Raw genomic sequence first — 22,871 nt, 5'->3', positions numbered from 1 at the left:
TTTTACGATTATAACATCAAGGATGTCATCAGGGCACTAAAAGTCGAGGTACTGCCCAAACAGACACCATAAACTCATTTGTAAGCTAAAAACAATTTAGCTCGCTAAACTTGTCCTTTATAGCCAACTTCTCAGTAAGAACGTGACCTAGCTAGTTAGTAGATAGTTTCTTGATGATGTTATGCGAGCTATGAAGGTTTGTTAAAGCAGTTTAAAATTAGGCATGGTACCTAACTAGCAATTTTAAGCCTAAATTCAATTGAACCCTTTCTCTCAGTACTCTTGCTTTCCATTCCGCCATTATCGATATGTTTCTATTTTATTACCATCAAACTTACAATTATAATTCATTCATGTTCAGTAACTGCTTTGTCTTCATCCAGGTTGCAGTGGCTATTTGACACTTCTCAAGCTATTTGTTGTTTGTTAATTGTCTGCATCAGCTTGCATTAGCTAGCTGCCTGATTTGGGCAAACCATGCAACTGAACAAACTGATGAATGAATCATTTAACTAAAAGGACAGAAATGACTGAAGTCACTGAAAAGGCTCAACAATTTCATTTCTATTGACAACCAGTTAAATACACACACAGTTAATAGCATTATAATTACTAATCTTCTTTACATTACTATATTCATACAAATAACAATGTTAATGTTGTTATCTTTCCAAATGCAATGTTATATAACTTTGACATACCTACAGAAAACCTTTTCCATTAGCCATGATGGAAAGCAAAAATGGAGAAAAAAGGTAGATCAGATTTATTCCCAGTTATTGTAATATTTCTTGGTAAATCTTTATCCTCAATGTGTATTTATTGCTTGTCGCTCCTCTTTGTTGTCTGATAGTGTTCAGTTATTGCCCACATTTCGTGTAACACCGTAACACGAGGAAACTCGATTTCCTCTCTGTTGAAATATCCATTTATTTCTGCACTGGATCTGAAGAACATGTCTATTAGATTCATTTTTATTAGCTTACAAAAGGAAGTAAAAATGTTGAACAAGGCAATAAGCCGGGTGCTGATAAAACAGGAAAACTGAAGCATGAATTGTTTCTTCTGCATGATGGTTCAGCATCAGTGATCATTTTCTTTTATTTACCTTTTATCACAGGTTACAATATTATGATACTGCATTGAAAAAAAGAAACATTATTAAAAGAAAAAAGTTTGACAGTTCTGTCAGTCATGGACAGTGTACAGGGGAAGAGGATTATGGGATTGTCTTAACCAAGAAGGGTACATGTGAGTTTTTGTAGCAGAAAAAGCTATAGGAAACTACAGTGCAACTAATGATGATTTAAAGTACACTGTTGACACCTGGTTATTTCATGACTTGTGTCTAGATGTATCTACACCTATAAATAAACTAGCATTTACCCAACTTGTTTAAACTTGTTAAATGTGTCTCTGCAAATAAAGAGCTGAAATATAATTCAATTCAGTTCAATTTTATTTATACAGCACTTTTAACAATGGACATTATCACAAAGCAGCTTTACAGATATCCGGTTATAGATATAGTCTTAGATTTATCCCTAATGAGCAATCCAGAGGTGACGGTGGCAAGGAAAAACTCCCTGAGACGACATGAGGAAGACACTTTGAGAGGAACCAGACTCGAAAGGGAACTATATTCAAGCAGTGGTAAGTGTGTAGGAAAGATCCTCAGTATAAGCATCAGGGTCATGATTTCAGTCTCAGAGTTTTAGGTTTAAGTCTATAATATCTACATGAAGTTATCCACTGTAAAATGAATGAGAGTTGCTTTATTGGTTATAATGGAATGTATTGATGGATTTTGCTTATGATGATGTATTGATGGATTTTGCTTATGATGTAATGCACTGATAGATTTTGGTTATGATGTATTGATGGATTTTGCTTATGATGTATTGATGGATTTTGGTTATGATGTAATTCACTGATGGATTTTGGTTATGATGTAATGAACTGAGGGATTTTGGTTATGATGTATTGATGGATTTTGCTTATGATGTATTGATGGATTTTGCTTATGATGATGTATTGATGGATTTTGCTTATGATGTAATGCACTGATAGATTTTGGTTATGATGTATTGATGGATTTTGCTTATGATGTATTGATGGATTTTGGTTATGATGTAATGCACTGATAGATTTTGGTTATGATGTATTGATGGATTTTGCTTATGATGTATTGATGGATTTTGGTTATGATGTAATGCACTGATGGATTTTGGTTATGATGTATTGATGGATTTTGCTTATGATGTATTGATGGATTTTGGTTATGATGTAATGCACTGATGGATTTTGGTTATGATGTAATGAACTGAGGGATTTTGGATATAATGTAAGTTATTGATGGATTTTGTCTATGCTGTGATGCATTGATAGGCTTTGGTGGAGAATTTTTCAATCTTATCCGGAAGGGCTTGTTTGGCTGCAGGCTTTCATTCCAGCCAGATAGGAGGGACACTTTATAGTTGATTGGAGCCTAAGAGAAAATGATTAAACATGTGGAATCCAATGTAACTCCTGCTTGGTTGGAATCAAAGCTTGCAGCGACACTGGCCCTTTGTGGATACCATTTGAAACCCCTGATGTAACATATTGATGGACTTTGGTGATTTCAGTTTCAGAGTTTTAGACTTAAGTCTATAATATCTGCATGAAGTTATCCATTGCATAATGAATGAGAGTTGCTGTATTGGTTATAATGTAATGTACTGATGGATTTTGGTTACAGTGTAATGTATTGATGGATTTTGGGTACGATGTAATGTATTGATAGATTTTGGTTACGATGTAATGCATTGATGGATTGTGGTCATGATGTAAAACATTGCTGGATTTTGGTTATGATATATTGATGCGCTTTGCTTATAACAATTTGATGAGCTGTAGTTACTGTATTATTAATGTCAATAGAGATACAATATATTAAAAATAAAATTGAGTTAAATGTACTGTAGGAAAATGGTTTACATGCAGGAAAAATTGCACACATACACAGGCACACACACACACACACGCCTGCATGTCTAATGAGATCCCATCGCACGGTTGCCATGGAGATGGTGACAAAACTGTCAAGTTTGGAACTCTTTCAGATTTCCTACGTGGAGGCTTCTGTGTTGTGAAACGTCAAAAACACACTTTCAACAGAGATCACCTATTTCGACTGCACCCATTTTTATATCTGGGCCACAATGAGCATGCCTGAGAGATGTTTTCAATAACCACCCACGTTTGGAATTTCAGGGCACACTGTGCTTTCTATGCCTTAGATTTTGGGAAACATTCGCTGTTTTGTTCCACACATTCATAGAACCACTTACATGCATTACACTGCAGCTAACACAGATTGTTTACACTGTATGATTCCCCATCTGATTTTGCTGTCACAAACCAAAATTGCACATCCTAAAAGAATTCTTTGATCATGAGCTGAGATTGGTGGTCTTAGGACATGCTCTCCAGCTGATTTATTGCAGCCAAAAACAGATCTCAAAGTGTTAATGCTGCTATGATGCTTGTCTAAAAGCCACTAACAGGAGAACAGCATAGGATTATGCCAAACTCACATGAAAACTATAATGTAAAAAATTATTGTAGATTTTACAGTTATTTGGCAACCCAAATTGCCAGTAAATTACTGTAAAATTTACAGCAATTTATCACAGCGTACAAATGTGGTACTGGCAATGGTGAAACCTAAACAAAATATGCTAAAGAACAGAACACAGAAAAATGCCCTTATCACCTAAAGAATGTTTCTGTTTATCTGACACCTTTTTTTGGAACAAACCCAAATGACACTGATTTAATGACATAAGAAGAACAAATATTCTAAAACGGAAAATATGTTATTGCACACTCTGTAAAGATATTTTAAGGATCATCACAGTGTAAGAAGTAGCAACCTTAAAAGATCACTGTTATCGCACAGTATAAAACCAGCTTTAGTATATCTATATACTGTATGTAAGAAGTAGATATTTACTCATCAGCCACTTTAATAGGAACACCTGTACTTATGCTCATTCATGCAATTATACAATCAGCCGATCATGTGGCAGCAGAGCAACACATAAAACGCAGATACAAGTCAAGTGCTTAAAGATTGGAAAAACATTGCCTGGTCTGCTTCCGATCTTCAACTGTCCAGTTTTGGTGAGCTTGCGCCCACTGTAGCCTCCTGTTCTTGGCTGACTGGAGTGGAACCCAATGTGGTCATCTGCTGTTATAACCCATCTACCTCAGGTTTTGACATGATATTACATTCTGCGATACTTTTCTTCTCACCACGGTTGTAAAAAGTGATTATTTGAGTTACCATCGCAACTCGAATTTCTCATAACAAAAGTTTTCCACCTGAAGAAATGCTGCTCTGAATGTTTTTAGTTTTTCAGATGATTCTGTGTAAACTCTAGAGACTGTTGTGTGTGAAAATCCCAGTAGATCAGCGGGTTTCTGAAATACATAAACCAGCCCATCTGGTACCAATGACCATGCCACGTTCAGAGTCACTGAGGTCACGTGGAGATTTCTTCCCCATTCTGATGTTTGATGTGTATATTAAATGAACCTCTTGACCTATCTCTGCATGATTTTATGCATTGTGCTGCTGTCACATGATTGGCTGTTTAGATAATTGCATGAATGATCAGGTGTACAGGTGTTCCTAATAAAGTGGCTGGTGAGAGTAATTATGGAGGGCATGTGACCACCAAGTGTAAACATAATAGACTGACAACTCAGTATACATAAACATTTAAACCTATACATTCCAGCGATTTGTGAGTTATTTAGAACCAAGAGTGTTGTGGAAAGTCTTTTACACCACTGCCATCAGGTTGTTTATGTTCTCTGGAAGATGGCAGTGGTGAACATTTTGACACACCCGTTCCCGTGTACTTGCACACTTGGTGAATAAGGTGATTCTGATTTTGATACAGTTCGTATCAGATAGAAAAATGACTTGCTTTTCAAGCAGTATAAATCCTGCAGGTAGGTGCTGCGGCACCGACAGAGATTTACTCTCAGAGAGTGTTTAACGCCAGTGTGTGATCTGAGTGTGGTTACAGTAATCTGTTCAAATAAGCACAGCTCTCCAGGGCTGTCGGTCTCAGAAATGTGTGTGTGTAGGCTGGAGGAGTTCAAGAGAGGACAGTGACTTGCCTGACAGAGATGACAGAGAGAAAGCTCACGTTCTTTTTAGCTTCGCAGCTGAGAAAATATGTTTTAACATTTGAAAGTGTGTATTTAGCACAAAATATGCCAAAAGGAACTATAAAGGCATTATTCATTTTCATTGGCAATTTGTTAAAAAATGAAACTTTATAGTGAATTATAAAGAGGTGGACCTCTTCCACTAACCATTAGTATTAATCACTGACTTGATTATTATATGTTATATAGTCATAGGATGGAGTTGCCTGAAGGCAGTTATAACATGTAGTGTGTTGTGCACGTCAATTAACTAGTTAGAAAAAAAAAGTTTCTTAAGGGTTCTTTGATGATGTTCCTGCAATATGCTGTCACAGTGTACCTGACATTAATGTTCAATTTATTAAGGTTGTAGCTCAAGGCTTAAATTGTGTCTGGGATCGTCCACTAACGCTAATTTCACACTGGCAAGCAGCAAGTTGCTGATGTCCTTTACAATTGGCTTACTTTCATGGGGACTGCAGATAGGAACTTAAGTTGTGACAGTAGAAGTTCCCAGGGAAACAGACTACCTGCACTGCAGAAGTGGTCCAGGGAATTCAGTAGAGCCAATCAGTTGAATTTGTTGCACTTACTACATCATAAAGCCACTTTAGTAGGAACATCTGTACACAGAGGTTTACACAGAATGGTGCAAAATACAAAAAACATTCAGTGAGCGGCAGTTCTGTGCCTGGAAATGCCTTGTTGATGAGAGATGTCAAAGGAGAATGGACAGACTTGCTGAAGCTGATGGGAAGGCTATGGTAACTCAAATAACCACTCCTTACAGAAGAGGTGAGCAGAAAAGCATATCAGAATGCACAACAATCAATCCTTGAGGCCAATGGGCTACAACAGCAGAAGACCACATCAAGTTTCACTCCTGCCAGTCAAGAACAGAAATCTAAAGTTACTAAAGGTACTAAACTGTACGTTTTATTATAGCTGGGGTACATCTTATAGTATGTATCTTTATACCATAAAAAATATGTGAAGTACATTATTGGACCTTAAGGACCACTGATGTACCTATAAAGCTTTGCTCTAAAAGTTATTTAAAGGTACAGCACATGCACCTTCCATGTAGAAGGTACAAAACATGTCCCATTGATGGTACCACCCAGTAACCAAGAGGAATATGTAATCATCTGCACTTCCAACATTGTCACTATTTTTTGCATGGACGTCCCACTTTTTGCATGGTCCGCCCTGAAATGGACACATATCAGTGACAGGAATACATTTTGCATGATGGCACTTATATGGACAGTTTAGGTGCTTCACAGTTTTTTCCTCCTAATTTCACCTAAAACCAGGAGCCTAAAATACACCCAGTCATCCGTGTCTGTCAGTAAAGACCTTGAACGTTCCTAAAGTTAATATATGTGCAGCATTATACTGACAGGTAACTTTGCACTATGTAAACTGGGGTCATCACCCTTCTTCCGGCTTAAGATTTACAACCATTGATCTGTTCTTCTCAGGGCAGTCAGCTTTCACCCGACATTCTATGCTCCAATAAAGCCTGAGCAGAATAAAAGCAACCACATTTGTTCAGAAATCAAATACATTCAGGGCTCTGTCAGTCACAGTGTGATTTTTTTTTCTGGCTAATTAAAGGGAAGATGAGGTAGGACTATGCAAATCTCGAAAATAATTAATATCATGGGTTTTATTATTACATGGATGGCAAAGCACTGAATCAATGTGCATCTTATGAGAACAGAAATGCACAAAAGACACAAAGGTTAGATTAACCCTTTCTCGCAGTACACTGGCATTCCTTTCCGCCATGAATGGAATGGAATGGAAAAGAAATCGACTTATTGGACATTTTCAATCAGTATAAACAAGTAAATTATTTTTGTTATAAGATTAGTCAAAACACTGTTGGGTTTCTGTGTGTAGAGTATCATGACTGTGTGTTTAGCTCCTGGTGAGCAGGGTGATGGGAAAGGGGGGGTGTGAGCCTCCTGCTGGGCAAACAATTCACACCTCTCCACAGTAACACTGGAACAGAGATAAAACGGACAGCACAACTAAAGCTTTTTTGATAATTAAACACCGTATACAACCACCACAATAAAATTATAACATTTAAACCTAATAGGCTAGGTAAAAAAGAAATACTTGTGAAAGACTGCAAATTTTTAAAGTCCTGAGTGTCTACTTCCATATGAGCCATTAATCACTACTATGGAGTGTGACTTCACATATCAATTCAACGCTGATGAACACACGCACCCCCAAAACAGGTGGAAAGTCCAATATATTCAATACAATAATTCCATGTTTCTTCTTTGGAGTTTTTCAATCGAGCTGTAGCTATGTCACCAAAAAAATCTGTCTCACTCAAAATCTTTACAAATCTCATTTGGAAAATAGCAGAGTCAGTGTTTTAAAGTTTTGTTTATGGTTATAGATTATAGTAAGTCATGTGTCACAAATTCCTCCTCTCATGCCTCAGCGCATGTTGTTTTGTTTAGAGTTCACTCCATGTGGTTTTGTTTACTATGCCATGTGCTTTTGTTTCTGTTCTAGTCCTGTTTCCGTCCCTGTCCTGTCATTGTTTGATTACCCTAACGTGTTCACCTGTTCTGTGTTAAGCCTTTGATTAGGTTGTTGTAATTTATGCCCTTTTGTTTCTGTCTCTCATTGCAAGGTCTTATCATACACTTGTAACATTAAGTTATCAACCATGCCTTTCATTTTCTATATTATATTTCCAAATTCAGACCTGTGCCTGATCCCTCTTGGAAATTTGACGATGGATTGGTAAAAAATACCATGCGTTTACACTCTTACGTCCTGCCACATCTTACCACATGTTACACTGTGTCATAAAATCTCTCTGTTATTACTAAAGATGTGTTCTGTTGACATTACTCAACATAGTTATGTTGACATTACTAAACACGATGTGGTTCGAGGCAGTAGTTTTCATATTACTTTCTTTAGCTTTACCCCGTCTCATCTGTGAATCTCAAAACTAAAAACTTAATTCTGAACAATTTAATGATCATTTCTCAAATTATAAAATTTCTGAGAAGTAAGGTTTTTTTTCATTCAATTCCTCGAACAGACCATTTTATTGACTGTAATCTTCCTTTCCTTCACCCACTTTAGTGTTGAGGACCATTGTGTAACCATGGCTATACCATCACACTCAATACTGCTGACCTATTTTTTCTCTACTCTTGAACGTGTCTTTTAGAGATCCATAGATGCGTGCTCACTTCATTCCTGTCTTTATGACAAATACGTGCTACTCGAAAAATAGCCACGTTTGAAAAAGGACAACAGGTCCCCAGTTCCAGTAAATGTGAGCAAATGCTAAAATAACTGACATATTTTGTCACATGTGATTTCATATAAAATTTTATCAAATGTAATCTGCTTGTTAAAAAATTACATTATCCCCAAAGAATTTGCACCCAGGCTAATTAGTGTGTAATTAGTATAAAACTGTACGCTCAGTCATAAAGTGTAATCTGTTTACTTATGGATCACTGCCTTTAAAATTAGGTTTATTTAGACTTTCATGGAACAGTAGACATTAATTATTTGCTTAATGATATTGCCTGTGCGTCTATGTTCTTTGGGGATAGCTGGATATGGATGCACTTACAACTGCAACTGCAAAGCGAAACCTGGTCATTACTGTTATATGAAGCTCAACTAAAATTACTATGCCTGTCATGCTGTGTTTAGCCAGTGAGAACTTCACAAAGGAGAGACTTTTGAATCATCATAACCTAATCAAAGGAACTCCCAGTGATGGCATCACATGCCCTGAAATTTGCAGGTTTAATCTCTTTACCTTTAGCTTCTCTTGCACCAGATTTTATGTACACTAAGCTGCCAGTTACCGTTATTATCAACTGAAATTTTTTACTTGATTAGTATACTAGCAACTGTGTGCAACTGTGTGCATAAAAATAACCTATATTGTTCAAAAATTTGCTTGCAATGAATATCATAAGGTGAGATTTCTGACACTGGCTCCTACACTGTAAAACTCTAAGTTTTTCTTCAATACCTCCAGCTTTACCACAGCAGAGGAAAGCTGAAAAACAAGATGTCATATTGTGAAACCCCCCAGTGCGTGCAGGAGCTTAATGAATTTGATTGTGGAGTGTTGACGTCATTTTTGTGGAACAGACTGTCAGAGTGCATGATTCATATTCAGACAGATGGCTTTCCGACTTCCTCTGTAAATTTAGATAAAAATAGACGAAACAACAAGCCCAAAACTACACAAACCAGACAACTGATCATTTCTCATTGTGCTTTTTTTGCACTTGACAATAGTCTATGGTCTCAGTAACAGCTGATGTCTTTTTCAAATCACGTAATCCACATCATGTCGAGGGAAACATCGGAATTACCAATATGTAAACCACAATAAAAGTGACTCCTAGTTGAGTTCATTCATAAAACAGGAGTTCTGTCATTTTTAGCCGCCAGTTGGCATTTTTGTTCCTGAAATTGATGACATGGTCGAATGGAAACACAGATGGTGAATGCAATTCCAAATCATTATTCTCTCACCACTTTTAGGCCCAGAAGCCGTCCAGAGCCTAGGTGAGCTCATCTCTCATTTTCGGCCTACTGTCTCTGACAGGCTTGAACAAGGAACCTTGTGTTTATCTGCTAAAATCCATTTACACCCGGTTTCCACAGTTTCTTAGTTATTATATCAGTATATCTGAGTTTCCACAGATTTTAGATGCTATATCAGTACATCTAATAAACTGGCAGCTCAGCTTGTTTGGGTATCATTCCTGCCATAGGTATACAAGCTAGAGATGTAGATAGTTGAAAATAACAACATTCTCTCAATTATGTTATTGTGGCTGTGATAGGCCACTTGATCACCACTCTGCGGATATAACCGAATACTAATACATTAATTAGATTGAACAGATAATGTGTCCTAAACAGGTACAAATACAGATATGGATAGGAGGTACACTACTTGTTTTTCTTTTCTTTTGTCTTGTTTTTTTCGTCTGTTGTCAGTGATTCACTCCAGTAGCCTGACCTAAACACTGCCTTACTGAGCTCCAAAATAAAACCATATTTCTACCATATTATTGTACAACCTGGCCTGAAAAGAAATATTCACAAAAGAAATATATCTATTTATAGAGCCACTGCTTTATATAGCCCACGCAGACCATGCACTGTGCACAGAGCAGCATTTCTCTGCTTTTCATTATTTTTCATTCTTACTAAATAAAAACTTTACCAGAAAATCATATGTGAATAAGCTCCAGTTTCATCTCAACCCTGACCAGGGTAAAGTGGTTACTGAAGATGAACGGATGAATTAATTACATAAAGGACAGTAGCACTGTATTCCAGCTTGCAGTGCAATTTGATAGTGAGCTTTTCTCATCTTTCTGAATTGTAACAAGGTCAAAAACTAATGTAAATCTGAAAAAATAGTATAAAAGTTAACTGATTTATGAATGACATTTAGGAATGATATTGTTATTTTGAATGACATTGTTTGTATGAAAAATTACTTATTACTTATTTATTACTTTTATTTTTTTTTCAGGTTTCTCGGGGACAGGTCACCCCAGTCAGCAAACTCCAGTTCTCAGCACACATCGTGGCCTACAAACATGGCCACCCCGGACTACACTTCCCAGAATGCACACACTCTGTTCACAGTTGCCAGACTTCTGATTGAGCACACCTTTGCTCAAACACACACACACACACACACAGGCTCTTGAAATGAGACTTTCACTCACCCACATTTTGTGAAGTATACGCTCAGTTTGTCCTGTACTCCTGATGTTATTTGCTGATCTTGTTTGACCTGTGGCTAGTTTCTCGATTCTCGATTTTGCCTTTGCCCAGTTTGTCCTGTTTGTTGATTGTCTGACCTTAGCCTGTTTCTTGACTTTGAACTTGCTTGCCATTTTGGATTCGTTTGCCTTTCTCCCATTATAAAGAAATTCCAATGGATTTGCATCTGTTTCATCATTTCTGTCCTAGAGGGATCGAGGTAGGGATTCACATTTAATAATAATAATAATAATAATAATAATAATAATAATAATAATAATAATAACACATCTTCTCTGCCAACTTAACTATGTTGCTTTATGAAGTACATTTACAAGTGCTGTTCATACATACAAATAAAATTGAAACTAAAAATACAGACAGGGCACAATAAGCAAAGAGTAATGCTAAGAGATTAACTAGAAATAATAGTAATAAAAATCAAGCATGAAAAGATATGTTTTTAGTTTTGATTTGAAAATGGTAACTGATGTGGCACTCCTGATATCTAGGGTAAGGCTGTTCCACAGCCCCGGCGCAGCGACCGCAAAGACACAGTCACCTTTAGCCTCAACCGAGACCATGGAACAGCCAGGAGAGACTGATCAAATGACCTCAGAGACCTAGGAGCTGAGTATTGAGGGTGTAGGTCCACGATGTAGGAAGAGGCAAGCCCATTAAGAGCTTTAAAAACAAATAAAAGGACCTTAAATTGGATCTTGTACTGGACAGAGAGCCAGTTCAGAGAGGCTAAAACCGGAAGGATGAGATCCCTTTTCTTGGTGCCAATTAGCAGTCTGGCTGCTGCGTTCTGAACTAACTGAAGTCGAGCCAGTGCTGACTTACTGAGTCCTATGTATAAGGAAATACAATAATCCAAGCATGAAGATATGAAAGCATAAATGACTTTTTCTATTTCTTAATTTGAGAAGAGTGGTTTGATCTTTTTCAACAGCTTGTAGCTGATAGAAACTACTCTTGGCAATAGAATTAATTTGTTGGTCAAATCTGAAGTCAGGAGTATCAGGAGTATTAGAGAATCAGTTAAACAAATATAGTGGCTCAGTTATTGAGGGAAAAAAAACTGCAAGTCTATACAAAATGCAGGCTGCCATCCTTAAATTGTTTACATTTTTATAAGAAAAAAAATCAATATATTGAGAAAAGAAAAACAAGAATTCCTTCAATTCAATCAAATCCATTTAAAATCAAGCAAAACCAATATCAGTCAAAGGGGGCACTTACTTTTGCACTTCCTTGGCTTCAGTATGCATAGTCTTATCCAGGGCTCTAATATGTACACCTATTCTCTGTGGAAGGATCAGTCTTAGATAGGGAGTGTGACCCAAAGTTTAAAAATGAAATTGTACAATACATGATTCAGGTGATAATGAGAGTTCCAATTATATTTCTTTATTTAATATTTAATACAGGTTCTGGTATTTTTTTAAAACATTTTGTCTACATTACAGAGGCAGAGAACCTCTTTTGAGGTGAGTGTGTGAAAATTTAGGCATGCCGTATCCACAATGCTAAAGTGGCGGGTATAAATTTCCATTAAATGTTAGCTACATTATCCTACGAAACTAAAAACATGTCTTGGCTGATTGATAACATTTGGGGTAAAGGGATCAGTATGTACATTCCATTTTTTCCTAGACTGTTCCTGAAAGGTTGCTTCACAGGCTTTTACGAAGTCTTATATAGAGATATTTTGTTTTTCATTTAGACATTAACACAAGGAGGATGGGATTTATTTCCCAGCACATCACTTGACTTCGTAAATGGCCGAGCTCTGGGTTTGAAAGGCGAAAACTTGGCATTCATCTTTGAAATACCTTTCAGTCCTTTAATTCCGTAGTTCGCTTTCCACAGAGACAGAGCACTTTTTGCTGCTCCATTATCTGTGAAAACTGTGCCTTCACCATAATGTCCTCTGTGACCCTCTGACTGTTCGGCACAAAGCCTTCTCTCTATTCCTTTACTCACTTTTCTCTCAAACTTCTCTCCCTTATCAATTCTTCACACAGTACTTAGAGCACTCCTGCAACTTTTGCTGTTATTATTGCCTATCAGAAATCTATTCATGACTGCGGATAGGAAGTGAGAATGCATCCAGGACATTTAGAAAATTCAAAGAATTTTTTTTTCTAGGAAGTGTGAATCTTTTCTGTTCATAAGACTTCTGTTTAGCTAACTTCAATCTTGGAAAAAGCATTACGATGCTGACAATGATATTCTAAAATAAGTGATAGTAAAACAGGTCAATGCCAAATTATCACTCAACTCAACTGTCAACCTTTTGCCAAATCTGTAGCATATGGATATGTTTCCTATGGTGCAGTGACTTGGGCAGTGATTGATTGCTAATAATCAATTTGTGCAGGTAATAAGGTCATTTGTGCAGGGATATATGAAAAAAAAATGGATAGAGTTCACCTCCAAGGATAGGTGCATGTCAAAAATGACACAACAAAATGGCAACAAGTGCGAACTTAAATGGTAGTGAATGTCATCGACTGAGCCCAGTTGTGAAATGACAAAAACTTATAGGAAAGGAATGTGACCACAACAGAACAGTGAACCAGTATAGAGAAGGCAGTCAGTGATGCTAGCAAAAGGAATGTGTGAGTCACAGTGCAGAGTACACCGCGAGAGACGCTCAATGAGCAAGTGAACATGATGATGCTTTAGCCTGATGATGATGCTTTAGTCTATCAGACTAATGAGGACTAGGAATCATATATTAAGAAGGTTGAACTGTATTCTGATGCTATTGACATTATGGAGGAAATGAAAGTCTCCACACTTCTTAGTTTAATGGGCACTAAAATTTACAGCCTTCTGTGCAAATTTAGTAATTCCTGAAAAGACAGCAAGCAAGATCTTTGACAAAATTGCTGACATTTTACAAAATCACTTGAGCCCAAAACCACTAGTGATAGATGGGAAATTTATATTCCACAAACAGAACCAGTCAAAGGATGAAAGCATTTTCTAAAACATTGCAGAACTGTGTAAACTTTTCCCAATACTGTGACTTTGGAGATTAATTTTCTGATGCATAAAGTGGCAGGCTTGTATGTGGCAGGTATAGTCAAAGCACTCAAAAGAGGCTACTATGAGAAAGAGACTTAACCCTCGATCAGGCACGGACCATTGCAATATTAATGGAGACAGCAGGAAAGGATGCATCAGAGTCACAGAGAAAGAGTTTAGAATGTGAAAATGTGAAATGGGAAAATGTCCTTGAACAGTGCAAAAAGCGAGAACTGATATCGATGTGGCAAATCCTTCCATGACACAAATGACTGTTCAGAGGAGAAGTCTGCAGAAAATGTCACCGATGAGGCCACGCAGAGAGTGTGTGCAAAACAGACAAAAACCACAACCAAAGAGAAAACTCACATAGAGACAAACGTTCCAAACATAAAACTAAACAGGTACACAAAGTGACTGACTGGGAAATTGACTCAGACAAAGGTGATCTGTCATGCCTAGAATTGCACAGTATCAAAAAGTGGCAAAACACAGCAACTAGAACTTTATGTGGTGCAAGATGGAGGGCCAGCACTTTTTGGACATGAATGGTTAATAAAAAAAAAAAAAAAAACTCAACTGGCACATGATCAAAATTCTCAATGTATCAAAAAACAACAGCAGCCCAAACAATAGCATCAATCAGACACTGTTGCAGTGGCTTCATGGTGAAGGTGTTTGAGAAGGGCATTGGTAAACTCAGAGGCATGAAGGCCAGAACTGAAGTGGATGAGGATTCCACAAAGCATGTCCAGTGCCTTACGCACTACATCCTAAAGAAGACACTGCACAGAAGAGCTTGGAAGCATCTGGCATTCTCTCCAAAGTTGAGTGAACACCCATTGTCCCAGTGATCAAGAAAGGAAAGGCTGGGGCTGTTCACATATTTGGGGACTTTAAAGTGAGCATTAACCTTGTGCTGCATACTGTACAGTATCCCATGCAATGAATAGTAGATATTTTTGCATTTGTGGCAGGAGAGGAGAGGTTTTCAAAGATCGACTTGTCTACCTACAAAGGAGATTGAAGAGTCAAGAAAGAAGTTTTCTTAATCAATACTCACAAACTATAATTTTCTTGTCTTTGGTGTTGCATTGGCTCCAGCTATTTGGCAAAGAGCACCTCTGGAATCTTGGCAAAGTGCTTACCAGGCTAAGTGAATATGGTCTGAATGCCAGGAGAGACAAATGTGAGTTTTTCTCCCAAATCCTGCTACAGTGTAACATCCACTGAATGCACTGTTACAAACAGGAGCAAAATGGGAATGCTCAGAAAGACGTGAAAGAGCATTCAAGGAAACAAAAAGACTAATATTATTAAGACTCATTATGATCAAACTCTGCCCATTATGCATCCCCGTATGACGTTGATGCTGTTTTGTTGCACACATTGAAAGATAGATCTGAATGTTCAAGGTGGTTCAAGAAGAAGCATAAGCACAGATTCACTGAGAGGCCCTTAGTCTAGTATGGGGGATAAAGAAGTTTCATCACTACCGCTATGGACAAAGGTTTACTCTAGTGACAGACCACCAGCCTGCCATGTCCATTTTTAACTCCAGAAAGGGAATTTCAGTACTATCTAATGAAAAATAAATTTGAAATTTCTGTAATTCGCATGGGTGTATCCGTTTGCCGTAATCATTAATGATGACTGTGTCGTAGCTTTTCCACTAAGCATCCATACGTGTTAGAGACGTCGACTGTAATCAATGGACTCTAATAAAGAAAAGCAGATCTTTATGACAGGCAGAAGTGGAGTGCTCGAGTGTGTGCTGTATTAAAACATATTGCAACGCTGAGCCAGTGGAAAGCAGTCATTCATCATATCGCTAAAGCCACTACGCCTTATACCACTCACAAATCACTCAGTCAGGTGGAGTTATGCCTATAGCTGCTAACCTAACTGCTTGCAAGCTTATTTCTTATGGAAGTGGTTATTATCTGATAATTGCCCTGTAATAAAACAAACATCCTGATCTTTGTTTGGTTGTGAGATGTAACATTAAAGGATCGCAACTAGTAAAACACAACAGAGATGGGAAACTTGTGATCAACTATGTTAGGACATTGGACTGATGTTCAGAACACAGCCAGCACTACATCTGCCACAGCAGTCTAATTAATCCTTCCTGTTTGGGCCAGAAATGACTCGCTATGAAATCCACATTTCAAACAGGAATCTCTACTTGCTTTGCTCAATTTTACATTAAATTGAATTTTTATTACATGGATGATTTTCAGGTCATTTTGAGCTGAAAGGGGAAATTAAAGGGGAAATTAAATATTATTTGTAAATCTGAAGCAGGGAGGTAATGTTATTGTCCGTCCCTTTCCTTATATCTCTTGCATTTCCACTCTCAATTGCGCACACACACACACACACACACACACACACACACACACACACATGCACATGCACACACACTCGCCATCAGAAGGTCTGTTTAGGATGAGAAGACACTCCTGGTTTAGCCCAGAGCAATGTAGGGGCATCCAGACGGATCCTTACCCAAGAGAATTTCCCTTGCATTTCAACAGCACTATTTTCAACATTGAGAGCCTAGATCCAACAAAGATTTTGAATTATTACACATAAATTTCCATCCAAAATCTCAAAGCTCTCAGAAATACCAAATGGTACCAAATGGTACTTTCCCCTTGTCGCTGTTGTGGTACTATTAATGGGACTTCAAGTGTTTTTGTACCTTTAGTATGTATATTTCATCAGTACACCTTTAAAAATTAAGAACCACTACTCTAACAGCTAATTAAAGGTACAGTACATGCATTTTCCTTAAAGATATATAGTAATGTTACAGAACTCTTGATGTACCTTTGATGGTACCACTCCAGCGACAAGGAAAAGTACAGTTATTTCTGAGAGTGGACTGTCTGTGTCTTTTGTGTTTCAGTGTCAAAATCCTGTCCTGTTGTTCAGTGTTTTTCCCCCATTAAGCTGAAACTCCTTGATTTAATTTTAGCACCCTGGTCAACCAGTTATTATAGAGGTAGTATGGAGTCTTTAGCTAGTATTAGCAATCCTATGCTATGTTTATTTGTGATCAGACACTGAACTGAATGAACTTTATAGCGAACCTAGCTACCTAACTTATAACAGTTCATGTTGATTTAATCAGCCATGATATGCACAGAACTTGGCATATATAATCATCTGTCTAATGCAGACTATTGTGTAGGAGTGCTTCCTATTACTAACTTTTCTCCAAGTAGTGTTTTACTAAACTGAGCTCATGTAGGCTACAGTGAGTATTAATATTTTATACAATGTTGCACTCATGTTGCACGCTCAATTTGGTGTTTTATTAAAACGCTGTAGTTATAGCACTTGCAACACTGATAATGGGGTCAGTGATTTTTTTTTGTAATACCCTCAACTTCTGTCAGCTGTCAATAACATATCTGCTAAGAGGAGAAAATTGCGTCTCTATGGACCCCAGACTCTATAAATGCAAGAAAAAAGGACAAATGAAGTGGTCCACAAGCATCCAACCAATCAGGACAACAAGGCATCACTATTTACCTCTCAGATATGTTGCCTGTCAGTTTAAAAATTCCCTGCTTGCACTAGCATTTAGATGCTCTATCCTACACAGCTTGCATGCATGAGTTTTGATGCCTCCGGCTATCAGGAGGATCTCCAAGCAGTGGGAGCGCTTTTGGAGCTCCGTTTCCATCAGTTTTGTTTATCACTGGCCATTTTCACATAACTGTATTGCTACACAAGCTAAAAACATGGTCTTGCTTGAAGGAGTGAGCAGAATGTGGGTCTAAACCCATATTTGCGGTGATGAAAATGTTATATTAGTTATACGGCTCTTTGACTAAAAGCTGGTTCCTTCAGTTGGTATGGCATGTCATCTTCAGTATTACTTTTGGGGACATTGATAGGTAATTATCTTGCTTTAAAAAATTAACCCAGCCTTCTATGGCATCATTTCCATGATCTGATATCATATTTGTTGGCATACATGCCTATTTTTTTTTTTATTTTGTATGTTTCATCATGCCAGTCTACATGTGGTACTTATACATATTCACCCATGTTAATAATGACACAATAAATTTAATTTCATAGTTTTTCATTTATTCGTCTTCAGTAAATGCTTTGTCCTGGTCAGCCTATCCTGGGAAAACTGTGTACGAGGCAGGAGTACACCTTGGGAATACACTGGTAAGCCAGTCCATGGCAGTTTCATCGTTTCTAAACACGTATGTACTGTATACAGTCGGGTCCATAAGCATTTGGGCAATATTTGGAATTTGGCCTCTGTACACCACCACAATGGATTTGAAATGAAGCACTCAAAATGTGATCGAAGTGTAGACTTTCAGCATTAATTCAAGGGGTTTAACAAAAATATTGCATTAACCATTTGGAGTTACAGCCAATTTTTTCATAGGCTACTTATGGACTTGATTGCACACAAGTGTGCACACTCCGTTATCTTTGGGCATGTAACTGTGCTCAGAATTAACCAATCACATTTAAAGACATTTTGAAGACAAAAACACAGTGAAGGCCATCATCAACAAGTGGAGAAAATGGGGTACCACAGTGACGTTACCAAGAACCGGTCGTTCCTCAAAAATTGACAAAAGGTCAAGAAGAAAAATTATCAGGGAGGCTGGCAAGAGACCTACTGCAACATTAAGAGCCTCAGGAATATCTGGACAGTACTGATCATTCCCTACATGTGATAACAATCTCTGATGTTTTTCACATGTCTGGGCTGTGCGGAAGGGTGGCAAATTGGAAGCCCTTTCTCTTAAAAAAAAAAAAAGCAAGCCTGCGTAAATCACCCCAAACCATGTGGCAAATTTATTATGATCTGATGAGACCGAGATAGAACTTTTTGGGCATAGGTTTGGTGCAAAAACAAGACAGCTTATCACCAAGAGAACGCCAAACATCAAGAACACCATACACACATAAAGCATGGTGGTGGCAGCATCATGCTATGGGGCTGCTTCTCTTCAGCTGGGACTAGGGCTGTAGTCAGGATAGAGGGAATCATGGATAGCTCAGGAATCATGGAATCATGCATATCATGCCAAATACCCATATATTTTGGCACAAACCCTCCAGGGCCTTTGTTAGACAGCTAAAGATGAATAAAAAATTCACCTTCCAGCAAGACAATGACCAAAAAAACACAAATCTATGCTAACAAAGGAATGGCTTCAGAAGAAGAAGATCAACCTTGGAAAGGCCCGGTCAGAGGTCAGATCTAAATCCTTTCGAAAACCTGTGGAGTGACTTGAAGAGGGCTGTGCACAGGATGTCACCTAGGAAGTTAACAGATCTGGAGCATATTTGCAAGAAAGAGTGAAATAAAATTGCCAAATCAAGATGTGCCATTTGGTAGAGTCTTACTCAAAAGGACTGAGTGCTGTATTACAAGCAAAAGGTACATTAGCAAAGTATTAGTTAAGGGTTGTGTACACTAATATAACCAGGTTATTATTATTATTAAGTTCTTTCTCTTTTTTCCCCTAAAATGTTCTTTACTTGTTTTTCACCTCAGTTTTGTTGGTTGCTATATCACATTAAAGGTGGAAAAAAGTGTCATTTCAACAGGGTGTGTAGACTTTTTATATCCACAATGTACAGATATACACAATATACAGCCACCTTATTAGGAACACACATCATGTGGCTGCAGTGCATACATAAAATCATACAGATCAAGAGTTTCAGTTAATGTTCTCATAACAATGGGGAAAACTCAGTGACTGGCTGTGGCATAGTTGTTGGTGTAAGACAGGTTGGTTTGAATATTTCAGAAACTGCTGATCTCCTAGAATTTTCATTCACAACAGTATCTAGAGTTTACATAGAATGGAGAGAAAAAATAGAATGAGCGGCATTTGTGTGGGCAGAACTTTACAACTGTGGTGAAAAGAAAACCATCAGAATCCACAACACATCAAGACTTGAGGTTTATGGGCTACAACGGCAGAAGACCATAGGAATCTGAGGCTACAGTGGCACAGGCTCATCAAATCTGGACAGTTGAAGATAAAAAAGACCAGTCTGTCTAATCTTTACTCTTAAATTTTACTTAAATATAGTACCACAGTACTTTCCACCTCTGCTCGTTGGTTTATTTATTGGCATAATTTAACAGCCTGGTTCATTTTGTATTTCATTTGCAAGTCTGAGAACACTACTGCAATAAGTGCAGTGTTACTGAATTGACTTATTACTTCAGTAGAAATATGTACACTTGCAGCCAAGCTATCTGGCTTAATCATGCCACGAAGACATAGTGGTACAACTGCAACCTGGGAAAGTTTATAAAAAATAGTATGATTTTTGGTGTTAAACTCATCTAGCTGGTCCATTTGTGAACATTTTTATTCCAAATTTCATATGCTAAATTTCAGGACTTGCTGTGTGGAGTGACATTTGTCCTGTGTGCTTTTAGCACCACATTATAAGTGATCTGCACTCACTTCATTCCTACATGCTAACTCTGAGATCACAGACTGTAGATAGACGCTAGTCTGCTAAAATACAGGTCATTGTTGTGTTTCTGTTTAAAAAAAAAGTTGTTTATGACTGAATGGATGCAACCTCCTTCAAAGCATATGGGCTGCAATTTATTCTTATCAAGCTGTAACATCAATGCCTGGTTATTGCACCATTGGTGCTTCTGTTATTAACTTCACCATAAATTGCCTTTACAAATTGGAGTTACCCAGAGTGCACTTGGTGAGCTGGCTGACCAGCAATCACAGCGTCTCATGCCGTCATGACGCACATTCTGCTTGAGGAGTTCATCAGTCTGAAGTACTGAAATGATTGCCAATGTTCTGTCAAAGCCAAGATTGGACTCTCTCGAAGGAAAATAGAGATGAACCAGGTTTCGCCTCCTACTCTCTTGCATTCCCTGTGGACGATTTAACTCTCACAGCAACTCAAATCTCCTTCAAATTTGATACAGCTGAGATAAAAAACACAGAGGTGGCCTTAGCATGTGGACACTACCCTTAATCCCCTTACTGACATCTGCACATGTCCTAAGCACCACTTCATATACTGCATATAATAATATAATGTCTTCTTGTTCTAATACACCTGATTGAACACACACAATAAAATGAAAATAAATGTTACTTTTCTTAATGTGCATTACCCAATCCTGTTCCTTTAGTTCTCCTGCTCCACACTGTAGTGTTTTCAAGCTTTAGAACATGAAAACATTAAAATATGCAGTGTACGCCAAGAAGCAGCAGGACTAGAAAACTGCTTTATTTTATATTAAACTATTTATATTGATGTCTGTCTCATCATTCTTTAGTGATGCTGAATTGATCGCTTTCTAATGAGGTGTGAGCCAGTACATAGTAGAAAGTCTGAACAATTTTCAGTGTCAATTTTTTTCCTCTTTCAGTGTACAAATTTTTTGTATTTAGTGCAGACAGGCTCCAGATCTTTCTGATCTGTGAGTTCAGCTAGAGTTTAGCAGTTCTTTTTTAACCTTTGCTTGACGTATGATATAACAAAACACATATACAAACATTTTCAGAAAAAATATTTTACACTATATTCCCTGGGACTTGAAAATGATCCAAACAGAGGGCCTGAAGAAGTAGAGCTGGGACACAATAATCTAGCATAACTTATACTAAGTGGCTGTGTGGTCCACTTGCTATGATTTAGCCATCCTTAAATCTCGAGGCTTTCTGTAACGCCTTTTCTAATTAAAACTCAGCTGGCCTAGTTGATAGGAGTGTAACTCTAAAGTGAAAAGGGCACCATGCTGGTCTGAGTGCAAATAAATGTAATTTTCTTCCCATGGGGCCATGCAGAACTCTTGTAGGTAAGTAGAGTTAGATTTAAATTCAGGAACAGATAGGCATATTCACAGCTTAACTCAAGAATATATAATATCCAGGAATATTCTCAACTGATGGAAACTAAATAAGAACATTAGTCAGAATTAACAGATAATGCGTTCTGCATAGATGCAAATACTGACATGATTAGGAGCTGCACTTTTTTTTTTTTTTTTTTAAGTTTTTTTTAGAAGTGTGCATTGGGACAGAGATCCTGGGGGATGCAACCAAAAATTGTGCCAGTAAGTGAGCCTAGATTTGGAGCTCATGGGTCAAACAACTGTATGAGGCATGCACAGCATCTTTAGTAACTTCCTGGTCAGCCTGGCAAAAAGAACCAACTAAATTTGTTAGAAAATATCCACACAAAATAATAACTGCATGAGCAGGATTAAAAAAAAAAAAAAAAAAAAAATCTCAGGTTGAGAATTATGAACTTGAGTGATGTAGCTGAGGTTGAGTAACTGTTCACAGACTTCACAGAATTCACAGACTATGCTGACACTGCTGGCTTTTTTTTTTTTTTTTTTTAACCTCAGCATACAGTTGAGGTCAAAAGTTTCCATACCCCTTTCAGAATCCATCTTTTCACACTGAGGACAACTGAGGGACTCATATGCAACTTGAACTAAGGTTCAAACGCTCACTGATGCTCCAGAAGGAAAAACCATGCATTAAGAGCCGGGGGGTGAAAACTTTTTGAATTTGAAGATCAGGGTAAATTTAACTTATTTTGTCTTCTGGGAAACATGTAACTATCTTCTGTAGCCTCTGAAGGGCAGTACTAAATGAAAAAATACGATATTTAGGCAAAATAAGAAAAATGTACACATCTCCATTCTGTTCAAAAGTTTTCACCCCCCGGCTCTTAATGCATGGTTTTTCCTTCTGGAGCATCTGTGAGCGTTTGAACCTTCTGTAATAGTTGCATATGAGTCCCTCAGTTGTCCTCAGTGTGAA

The sequence above is a fragment of the Pangasianodon hypophthalmus genome, chromosome 22, assembly GCF_027358585.1.
Source record: "Pangasianodon hypophthalmus isolate fPanHyp1 chromosome 22, fPanHyp1.pri, whole genome shotgun sequence".
Lineage (NCBI taxonomy): Eukaryota > Metazoa > Chordata > Actinopteri > Siluriformes > Pangasiidae > Pangasianodon > Pangasianodon hypophthalmus.
This window is presented reverse-complemented; position numbering follows the sequence as displayed.